At 43.0% G+C, this 10,476-nt stretch overlaps 1 long non-coding RNA gene across 1 annotated transcript in view; it reads right to left on the bottom strand.

Moving 5' to 3' along the window:
• Window positions 1-218: 218 nt before the first annotated feature.
• Window positions 219-10,476, bottom strand: part of LOC144263630 (uncharacterized) — a 204,530-nt gene continuing 194,272 nt past the window's right edge. The window contains exon 3 of the long non-coding RNA XR_013345839.1: window positions 219-284. This is a non-coding gene — a long non-coding RNA (uncharacterized LOC144263630). The remainder of the gene's footprint in view (window positions 285-10,476) is intronic.

Below are 10,476 nucleotides of genomic sequence, written 5' to 3'. Positions count from 1 at the left end.
GCAGGAAGTATTGGTGCCTTTTGTACATTTGGGCGAGAAATGGTTAGATGACCTAGAGAATCCTGCCTGGCAACTAAAGGTGATAAAAGGTTACAGTGCCTTGTGACAGCTGCTGTCCATCACAGAGGCTGCCCAGTGCTTATATCTATTCCCTAATGAGACAACATGGCCAATTGAGAAGAAAGCTTACCTGATCCTGTCCTGAGTATCCTGGTGTTCGTGGTTCCTGTCCTTTGATGTCCTGTGGTCCCGGTGATGTCCTTAGTTCCTGTGTGTCCAGGGTCCTGTGTAAACCATGAGAAGAACGGTGATGTGTTAATACCTTTAATTTGTCTTACACACCTTTGGTGTACGGTTTTGGGTTCTTGGCTTAAAACCGGTTTGTATTGTTAACATCTAGTGGGTTTCCCGTTTCCTTATTGGGTATCGTTGTTGGGGGTCCTTTAATAAACGGTTATTTGTTTTGTACCTAATCCTGTCTCTTTGGCTTCTTGGGAATAAATCATTAACTGATGATAGATGCAGCAGGGGGACAGGCTTGAAGTGTGGGGGTTTGGGTTTAATTAGGGTTTCCAGTTCCCTTAGTAGTTACCACCACCAAGAGTGGGGTACAGTGAGGGAGCAGAGAGGAGCACAGAAAAGGAACTTTTGGTTGTAGAACTCAAGAACATGAGGCAGAAAGCACTGTCCCACACACTCTGGGGTAGGTATCCTGCTCATAGTTTTATGATTATGAATCCTGCTTGTGGCATTTTCCCTAATTAATATCAGGTGACTTCCCTCCTTTCATTAAAAAGGTTTCTTTTCTACACTCAGACTCTGTGCTTTCGAGTGGAGATGTATTGCCTCTCAGAGGCGCCCAGGGGTGGTGAGTAATTTTCCAAGGTTACTGGGTGGGGGCTCGAGCCGGTTCTGTGTTGTGTTGTTGAAGAGGAACCCCCAGATATTGAACCCAGCCCTGGTTGCTGCCAGCTTCACCTGGCAGAAGGGTTATATTAAAACAAGACAGCCTAGTCTAGGTAAAGGTGATAAACAGCTCTGCCCTAGACAAAGGAATTTAGGTCAATTTATATATTAGCCACAAACAAAGATACCGAGCTAAACCAGAGGTGTTACCCTGAGCCAGAACTCAAGAGACAGAGAATTAACATGGCTCCTGCCCATCAGAGAGACACAGCAGACTGAATCCCCAGGAAGCCTTCCTGCCTTGTAGGACAAAGACCTTATTTGTGAGGGAGGGATAGCTCAGTGGTCTGAGCATTGGCTTGCTAAACCCAGGGTTGTGAGTTCATTCCTTGAGGGGGCCATTTAGGGATCTGGGGCAAAAACTGGGGATTGGTCCTGCTTTGAGCAGGGGGTTGGACTAGGTGACCTCCTGACGTCCCTTCCACCACTGATATTCTATGAAAGATGTCCCTTTGGGGATATAAGAACCAGAGAGAGACTCCATCATTATTCTTCACCTTAAGGAGACAAAGAAATCAAGTGTTATGATCTCTGTGATGGATCCTGGCCAGTAAAAGCTGGTAAAGAGACTGTGGGTGTGAGAAGCCATCTTGAACAAAGACTGTATCTTGCTAGATTATATCTTAGAGTTTGAAATTGGTGTTTTCACTTTTATTTGCTTGTAACCATCTCCACCTTTATTTCTTTTACTTTGTATCACTCACTCTAGGCTTGTTTCTTGTTAAAGTTGTTTTGCTTTCAGTGCCATGTCAGTTCAGTAAAGTTTTAGTCTCTGTAGAGGCAGCGAACCAGCATAGGTCCAGTGAGAGGGACTACTCTCCACAGTAAGAGGATTCTGGCAAATTTGGGGCTGGAAGGATACTAAGGTCACTCTGCAAGGAGCATCCAAGGTGGACAAAACCAGGGTGAGGCTTGTGGGCTGCTAATAAGCTTTTCGGGTCAGAGCTCTGAACCAAAGCTGCACAGCCAGGAGACACCCCGGGTTACAAGGCAGATGATGACTGAACCCCTTACTCGCCTGAGTGACCCCAAACCATGACAGTATTACTATCCTGAGAACACACACTTCAGTACAGATGGACAAATTCTGATATTACTACAAGTGGGCAGATGAGGATACGTCTGGCACGGGGCAGGAGATGTTGGGAATAACCCACAAGGGTCTTGATTTGACTATTGGCTTCGGACTAGAATATCTTGTGAAACTGTAGTCATTAAGAGAAGATTTTGAGCTGAAATATTTAAGAAGTGTGTATTGGAACTATTCTGTGTACGTTGCTGATCTTGGAATGGATCTGTTTCAGAATTACACCGCACTTTTAAAGCTGCCATCTGATAATTAAAACAATACACTTCTAAACATTCATTTTAGATGATGCTGTCAGCACAGTTGATGGATAGAATTTATTTAGTGAATAAAGATAGTAAGTTTTCCTAATAATTAACGTGCACTGATTTGAATGTCTAAACAGTCTTGTGTTTTCTTTACTAACATGATTAAATGGACCTTAAAAAAAAAAATCAAAGGTTGCTGCTCAGTTTACTGAATCGCTTCCAGATTTCAGACTGTTTGATACTCTAAACACCATGCTGATGTTCCATGCAAGGTTTACTGTTTGGCTCATTTAAACTTAGCCAATGCTCTTTATAGCAGCCTGTGAAGAAAAGAAACCATTCATACCCTAGTTTAAAGGCGTCAAGGAACATGCCAGATTTTTATCAGAAAACTCTTTAAAAATTGAATGCTGAATTACAAAAAGAAAAATGTAGTCTTTAGGAGAGTTTAAAGTAAATACAATCTATTCCCTCTACAAAGGGATTTTCTTATCCAAACAATGCTAGTCCACTTCAGTTGTATAAACTTATGTTTGATCAGAATATTTTCATAATAATAGAAGCACATAATCACACTGTAAAGGCAAACAAAACACACTGGTACATACTCATAAAGCTGATATTTAAGGTAAAGTATATCCAGATCACAGACCTTGTATCTTCTCACACAATACTTCCAAGAAATACAATAGTGACCATCTGGTGATATTGCCTCGTTAGGGTCTCAGATAAACAATCTTCAGTGATCCCACAATGGGGGAAATGTAACAGTACATTAGAGAAGTTAACAACTATCTTCTATCTTATATAGATTCTTATACTGCCCTCATCACCATAGTATGTAAGCAGCTTCCTATAGTGCATAAAGTGATGTGGACTGACATCTGTCACATGTGGTTTACTTTTTCCCCTTGTCCTTTTCCCAGAGGGAGAATTGTGTGTGCTTGGTATGGTTTTATTGGGTTTTTTTGTTTTGATTTTTTAAAATATGTATGTTGCTCTGTGTCAAGATTCCTTCCCCACTGTGAACTCTAGGGTACAGATGTGGGGACCTGCATGAAAGACCCCTAAGCTTATTCTTACCAGCTTAGGTTAAAAGCTGCCACCACCAAAGCGTTACACAAAGAACAGGGGAAGTGCCCACTTGGAAACGTCTCCCACCCTAAATATCCCCCCAAGTCCTACACCCCCTTTCCTGGGGAAGGCTTGATAAAAATCCTCACCAATTTGCATAGGTTAACACGGACCCAAACCCTTGGATCTTAAGAACAATGAAAAAGCAATCAGGTTCTTAAAAGAGAAATTTAATTAAAGAAAAAGTAAAAGAATTACCTCTAAAATCAGGATGGTAAATACTTTACAGGGTAATCAGATTAAAAACAGAGAATCCCTCTAGGCAAAACCTTAAGTTACAAAATGACACAAAAACAGGAATATACATCCCATTCAGCACAACTTATTTTATCAGCCATTTAAACAAAACAGAATCTAACGCATATCTAACTAGATTGCTTACTAACTCTTTACAGGAGTTCTGACCTGCATTCCTGCTCTGGTCCCAGCAAAAGCATCACACAGACACAGAGAGAACCCTTTGTTCCCCCCCACTCCAGCTTTGAAAGTATCTTGTCTCCTCATTGGTCATTTTGGTCAGGTGCCGGCGAGGTTATCTTAGCCTCTTAACCCTTTACAGGTGAAAGGATTTTTCCTCTGGCCAAGAGCAATTTAAAGGTATTTACCCTTCCCTTTATATTTATGACACGTTCCCCTCCCCCAAATCACAGATAGGGTGAAACGCTGGCTGTGATTTCTTCCTGGAGCTCTAGGAGAAAACAGGGTTAATAAGACACATGCACCTCTAAATATACAACCAAGTATATAAAAACTATTTTTCTCATCTCAAGGACGATTTCAACCAGATGATTCCGGGAAACTTTCACAGGAGAGTGCATCAGCCACTTTGTTAGAAGCTCCTGAGATGTGTTGTACCTCGAAATCAAAATCTTGAAGAGCTAAACTCCACCGAATAAGTTTTTTTGTTATTTCCCGTGGTGGTATGAAGCCACTGTAGTGCAGCATGATCCATTTACAGGTGGAAATGCCATCCCCAAACGTATGGGCGTAGCTTTTCCAGAGCATAGACAATGGAGTAACATTCTTTTTCACTGACTGACCAGTTGCTTTCCCTCTCGGACAGCTTCTTGCTGAGAAACACTACAGGGTGGAATTCTTGATCCCGTCCTTCCTGCATTAAAACTGCTCCCACACCACGCTCGGACGCATCTGTGGTTACTAGGAACGGTTTGTCAAAGTCTGGGGCCCTTAGTACAGGGTCAGACAGGAGTGTCGCTTTAAGCTGGTTAAAGGCCTTCTGACACTCTTCAGTCCGCTGAACAGCATTTCGCTGTTTCTTTTTGGTTAAGTCTGTCAGTGGGGCGGCGATTTGGCTGTATTGCGGTACAAATGACCTGTAATATCCGGCCAAGCCTAAGAAGGATTGGACCTGTTTCTTTGACTTTGGGACAGGCCACTTTTGGATAACATCCACTTTGGCCTGTAGGGGGTTGATTGTTCCTTGACCCAGCTGGTGTCCAAGGTAAGTCACTCTGTTTAGGCCTATTTGACACTTCTTAGCCTTAACAGTTAGTCCTGCCTCCCTTATGCGCTCAAAGACTTTTTGTAGATGTTCCAAGTGTTCTCCCCAGGAATCCGAAAATATGGCCACATCATCAAGGTAGGCAACTGCATATTCTCCTGATCCTGCTAGGAGACCATCTACAAGGTCTTTGGAAGGTGGCGGGTGCAGCCCGAAAGGGAGCACATTAAATTCATACAGCCCAACATGTGTGGTGAAGGCTGACCTTTCCTTGGCGGATTCATCTAGTGGTACCTGCTAGTACCCCTTGGTTAAGTCCACGGTAGAGATGAACTGGGCCCGTCCCAGTTTCTCTAATAGCTCATCTGTGCGTGGCATTGGATAGTTGTCTGGGCGAGTTACAGCATTTAGCTTACGGTAGTCCACGCAGAAACATATCTCCCCAGCTGGTTTGGGAACTAGAACACTGGAGTGGCCATGCACTGCTAGAGGGGCGGATTACCCCCATCTGTAGCATATCCTGAATCTCCCGTTCTATAGCAGTTTTAGCTTGAGGAGACACCCAGTAAGGTTGGACTTTAATTGGGTGAGCATTACCTGTGTCAATGGAGTGGTATGCCCGTTCAGTCAGTCCTGGGGTGGCTGAGAATGTCGGAGCATAGCTAGTGCACAGCTCCTTGATTTGCTGTCACTGCATACGCCCAAGGGTCATGGAGAAGTTCACCTCTTCCACACCACCAGCACTTTTTCCTTTGTAGTAGACACCTTCAGGCCACTCAGTGTCATCTCCTCCCCGGGCTGTAAACTGACAAACCTTTTATTCTCTGGAATAAAAGGGCTTTAGAGAATTAATATGGTACACCTTAGGCTTTCATTTGGAGGTGGGGAATGCTATGAGATAATTAACAGCTCCCAGGTGCTCCTGGACCATGAATGGCCCTTCCCACAACACTTCCATTTTATGGGCCTGGAGCGCCTTTAAGATCATGACCTGGTCCCCTACTTTGAAGGAACGCGCTCTGGCATGTTTATCATACCAGGCTTTTTGCTCTTTTTGAGCATCCTGTAGGTTTTCTTTAGCAAGGGCTAAAGAGGTTCAGAGGGTGTTTTGTAGGTTGGTTACAAAGTCCAGAATGTTAGTTCCTGGAGAAGGTGTAAACCCCTCCCATTGCTGCTTCACCAACCGTAATGGCCCCTTAACCTTGCGGCCATATACAAGTTCAAATGGTGAAAACCCTAAACTGGGATGTGGTACAGCTCTGTAGGCAAAGAGCAACTGCTGCAACACTAGGTCCCAGTCATTGGAGTGCTCATTTATGAATTTACGTATCATGGCCCCCAAAGTTCCATTAAATTTCTCCACCACGCCATTTGTTTGATGATGGTAAGGGGTGGCAACCAAGTGATTCACCCCATGAGCTTCCCAAAGGCTTTCCATAGTTCCTGCCAGGAAATTAGTTCCTGCATCTGTGAGGATGTCGGAGGGCCTACCTACCCTGGCAAAAATGTCTGCTAATGCCTGGCACACACTTTTAGCCCTGGTGTTGCTTAGAGCTACTGCTTCTGGCCATCGGGTGGCAAAATCCATGAAAGTCAGTAAGTACTGCTTTCCTCTGGGTGTCTTTTTCGGAAAAGGACCCAGAATATCCACAGCTACTTGTTGAAATGGAACTTCAGTGATAGGGAGTGGCTGGAGAGGGGCTCTGACCTGGTCTTGGGGTTTTCCCACTCTTTGGTATACCTCACAAGACCAGACATAGGTCGAAACATCCTTGCCCATTCCCTCCCAGTGGAATGACCTCCCCAAATGGTCTTTGATCCTGTTCACCCCAGCATAGCCACTAGGATGATCGTGGGCTAAGCTCAAGAGCTTGACCCAGTACTTAGTTGGAACTACCAACTGTCTCTGAGGATGCCAGTCTTCCTGGTGTCCACCAGAAAGAGTTTCCTTGTATAAAAGTCCTCTTTCTACAACAAACCTGGATCTATTATATTATATCCCTTTACATTTATGACACTCTGTGTTTCTATTAGAGGAGGCAGTTGAAAATTGCATGCCTTGCACTTACAGAGCAGAAGGTGGTGAGGTTTGTGGTGGTCCTTCATTCCATAGTCTTAAACTGGCTCCTGAGAAAGCTTGGTCTCAGACAAGATTTATTGTTATGGTAGAGAGTTCCACTGGGCCAGCGGAATGTAGCTGTCATATCAGGCAGTTATACAGAGTAATCTGGATAGTTTGATAAACTGGACCCAATAAACAAAATATATTTAAATATTACCAAATGCAACGATATCCATCTAGGAACAAGGAAAGCAGGCTTGAACTACAGAATAGGGTGCTTATCCTGGAAAGCAGTGACTCTGAAAAGGATTTAGGGGTCACAGTGGACAAGCAACTGAACATGATGAGTTCCCTGTGCTATGCTGTGGCAAAAAAAGGCTAATGAGATCCTTGGATGTATAAACAAACAGGGAGGTGATTTTACCTCTGTATATGGGGCTGGTGAGACTGATACTGGAATATTGCATAGAGTTCTAGTGTCCACATTCTAAAGAGGATGTTTCTAAATTAGAGAGGGTGCAGGAAAGAGGCACAAAAACTATTTAAGGGCTAGAGAAAATGCCTTATCCTGAGAGACTTAAAGAGATCAGTCTGTTGAGTATATCAAAAGAAAACTGAAAGGTGACTTGGTTATAATATACAAGTACTTTTTCAGGGATATAGCACTGGGTACTAACGGGCTCTTTAATCTAGTGGAGAAAGGCATAACAGGAACCACTGGCTGGAAGCTGAGGCCAGACAAATTCAAATGAGAAATAAGGCACGCATTTTTAATCATGCAGGTGACGTGATTAACCACAGGAATTAACTACTAAGGGAAGTAGTGGATCTCTTAATGTTCTCAAATCAAGACTGGATGTCTTTCTGGAAGATATGCTTTAGCCAAACACATGTTATTGGGCTTAATACACAGATAAGTGTATGAGTGAAATTTAATAGCCTGTGATATACATGTGGTCAGACTACATGATCGAAGTCCTTTCTGGCCTTAAACTCTATGAATCACCTGCTAGCATGGAATAGAGATGGTAGAAAGCATTAATTGCAGATGCTGCTATGTGAGAGCTTATCACCACCCAGGAATGCAGAAGCACTTCTAAACTATAGACTGAACTGACTGATTAAGTGTGTACCTTCAAGCAAAGGAGACTGCACCCACTGGCTGCAAACTCTTCAAAGTGTTTCCCTCTGTCCCAGCAGCATAACCACTGCCTTACTTGGGTTCAGTGTCAATCATCTGTTCTTCATACAACAATCTATGGCGAATCTAAGTAGCCATGCTAAGTATTTAGACTGACATTTAAGGTGATTGTTATTCCTAGTAAAATAATACATGGCACATCTTTAGCACTTTACAAGTAATTAAGCTGCACAACACTCTTGTAACATAGGTAAGGGATATATGGTAGTGACTTCACCCACAACCGAAATAAAGCTACCTCTGTGGTGGAACATATCAGCTGTTCAGCCATGCATAACAGCACTACACTGCAGTTTAGCAAATGAAGAATACTATCATCGCCACTCGATATTGTAGGAGGAATTTAGGTAGGCAGAATGTAATAATTACTTGAGCTGGAATTAATAGGATACAGGGGTTAACACCCTACACTCTTATAAGAGGCACTTTGAAGAATGCATGCATCCAAGACCTCAATTTTATATCTCATCAGCCAGACAGCAGCTCTAGCAGCAGTGTCCCACTCAAACGGTGCTGGGGTACAGTTCCAGTACTGATTCAGAGGGAAGAACACCAGCTCTGGAATTACCTCCTCATGCGGTACCTGTGCTCTCTGTGAAGTTCTCCAATGCAAGTCTGACCTTGCTTAGCTTGTGGACGTTTACTGGGATTACAGCATGTGGCATTAGAGTTGCAAGTAGAACACTTTCCTTTAGATTTGAATTCATTTCTCCTGTTGAACATTATGGACCTGATTCTATAACTCCTTCCGCATGCTACGCAGTCCCTTATGGGCAATCCCACTGAAATCCATGCAATTATTTGCCAAGAAAGGTACTGCCGAACATGAGTAAGGGTGGTGGAACATGTCCTGCCCCACTCTATGATAAGAATTACTGTAGTTAAGTTTGTTTGCGCTGTTGGTCCCAGGATATGACAGAGAGAAGGTGCGTGAAATAATATCTTTTACTGGACCAACTTCTGTTGGTGACAGAGACAAGCTTTCACACTAACATAGAGCTTTTAAGAGAACACATTCTCTTAAGAGCACTGTGTAAGCTCAAAAGCTTGTCTCTGTCACCAACAGAAGTTGGCCCAATAAAAGGTATTACCTCACCCACCTTGACTCTGTGATTACATTTGTCCGGCAGGAAATAACTGCAAAAGCAGGGTGAGAAAAGTTGAGCTGTTCGCAATGCTAACAATTTGGATTCCCAAATTGGACTTCTGAGGATTAGGCAGAACTCAGTCACATTTTTAAACAGTTACTGAAAGTGTAAATGTTATTTCATCTCCCCCCTTGTACTCTATCCTCTTGGCCAGCCACCAGGCAACCACACCCATGCTTTTACTTTGTTATAGCTGCAAGTATGGGATCAAGAGAGAGAGTCTATACTCCGTGTAATACAAAACCCATTATTCAAATACATTTGCAAATAAATTGCCATTCCTATGCATTCTCATGTAGCAGAGGAGGAGCTGCTGCTGAGCCTGACGAGCTGAATGTAAGTCCTCCATTTACATTAAAGAAGAAATTGCACCAGATTTGTGCACTGTGACCCTTCCCCACCTTTATTAGACACACATTTGGGGAGTTGCTATGGTTCTTTAACACTAACCAGAAATAAGTATTAACTGGATTACATTTCATTGTACAAATGAAAAAAAAAAATCAAAGTGTTTGTACAGTACTCAGGCCAGGCAAACAAATTAACACCAAGCCAGAGGTAACAGAGAATGTAAGATTTCCTTATTTTCATAAGCGTGTACTGTGACAGATATGGCCATTTCCTGCAATATCTTTGGGAGTTCTTGCCATATTAAGTTTGTATATCATTTTGGGCCATGTAATTCTATGAGGAAAAGTGACCATAGCCCTTCTGGAACTAAGAATTGTAGGGGGTGATTAGGCAAATTCACTCAAATTGTAACACCTCCCGAGAGATACCCACAGAAGCTCACATATATTGGCTCAAACTGGATTCTCCAGAGGCCAAGAGCTAAAGATAGGACTTTTGGACAAACAGCCTTAGTTTAAATGGACTCAGCCTTCCTTCTGATTCAGCAAATGGACCAGAACCCTCTGTCCAAGGAGGACACCAATCCTTCCTGAGAAGAGACTGAAGGACTTTGGCCTATGGAGGCTCCGTAAGTCTGATGGGTGACCGCTGGTAAGCTTTTATCATGTATATAGGAACTTTTATTATTTTTGATGTTTTCTCTGTAAGGCTTTCACCTTAAGAATAAATGTGCTTGCTTAGAAAAGGACAGCTTGGTAACTTGTACCTATTGGCAATTATGTTGTTCATAGCCTTCGAAGAGGAAGCGGAGCACAGA

The sequence above is a fragment of the Eretmochelys imbricata genome, chromosome 4 (genome assembly GCF_965152235.1).
Source record: "Eretmochelys imbricata isolate rEreImb1 chromosome 4, rEreImb1.hap1, whole genome shotgun sequence".
In the NCBI taxonomy this organism is placed as follows: Eukaryota; Metazoa; Chordata; order Testudines; family Cheloniidae; genus Eretmochelys; species Eretmochelys imbricata.
This window is presented reverse-complemented; position numbering and strand designations above follow the sequence as displayed.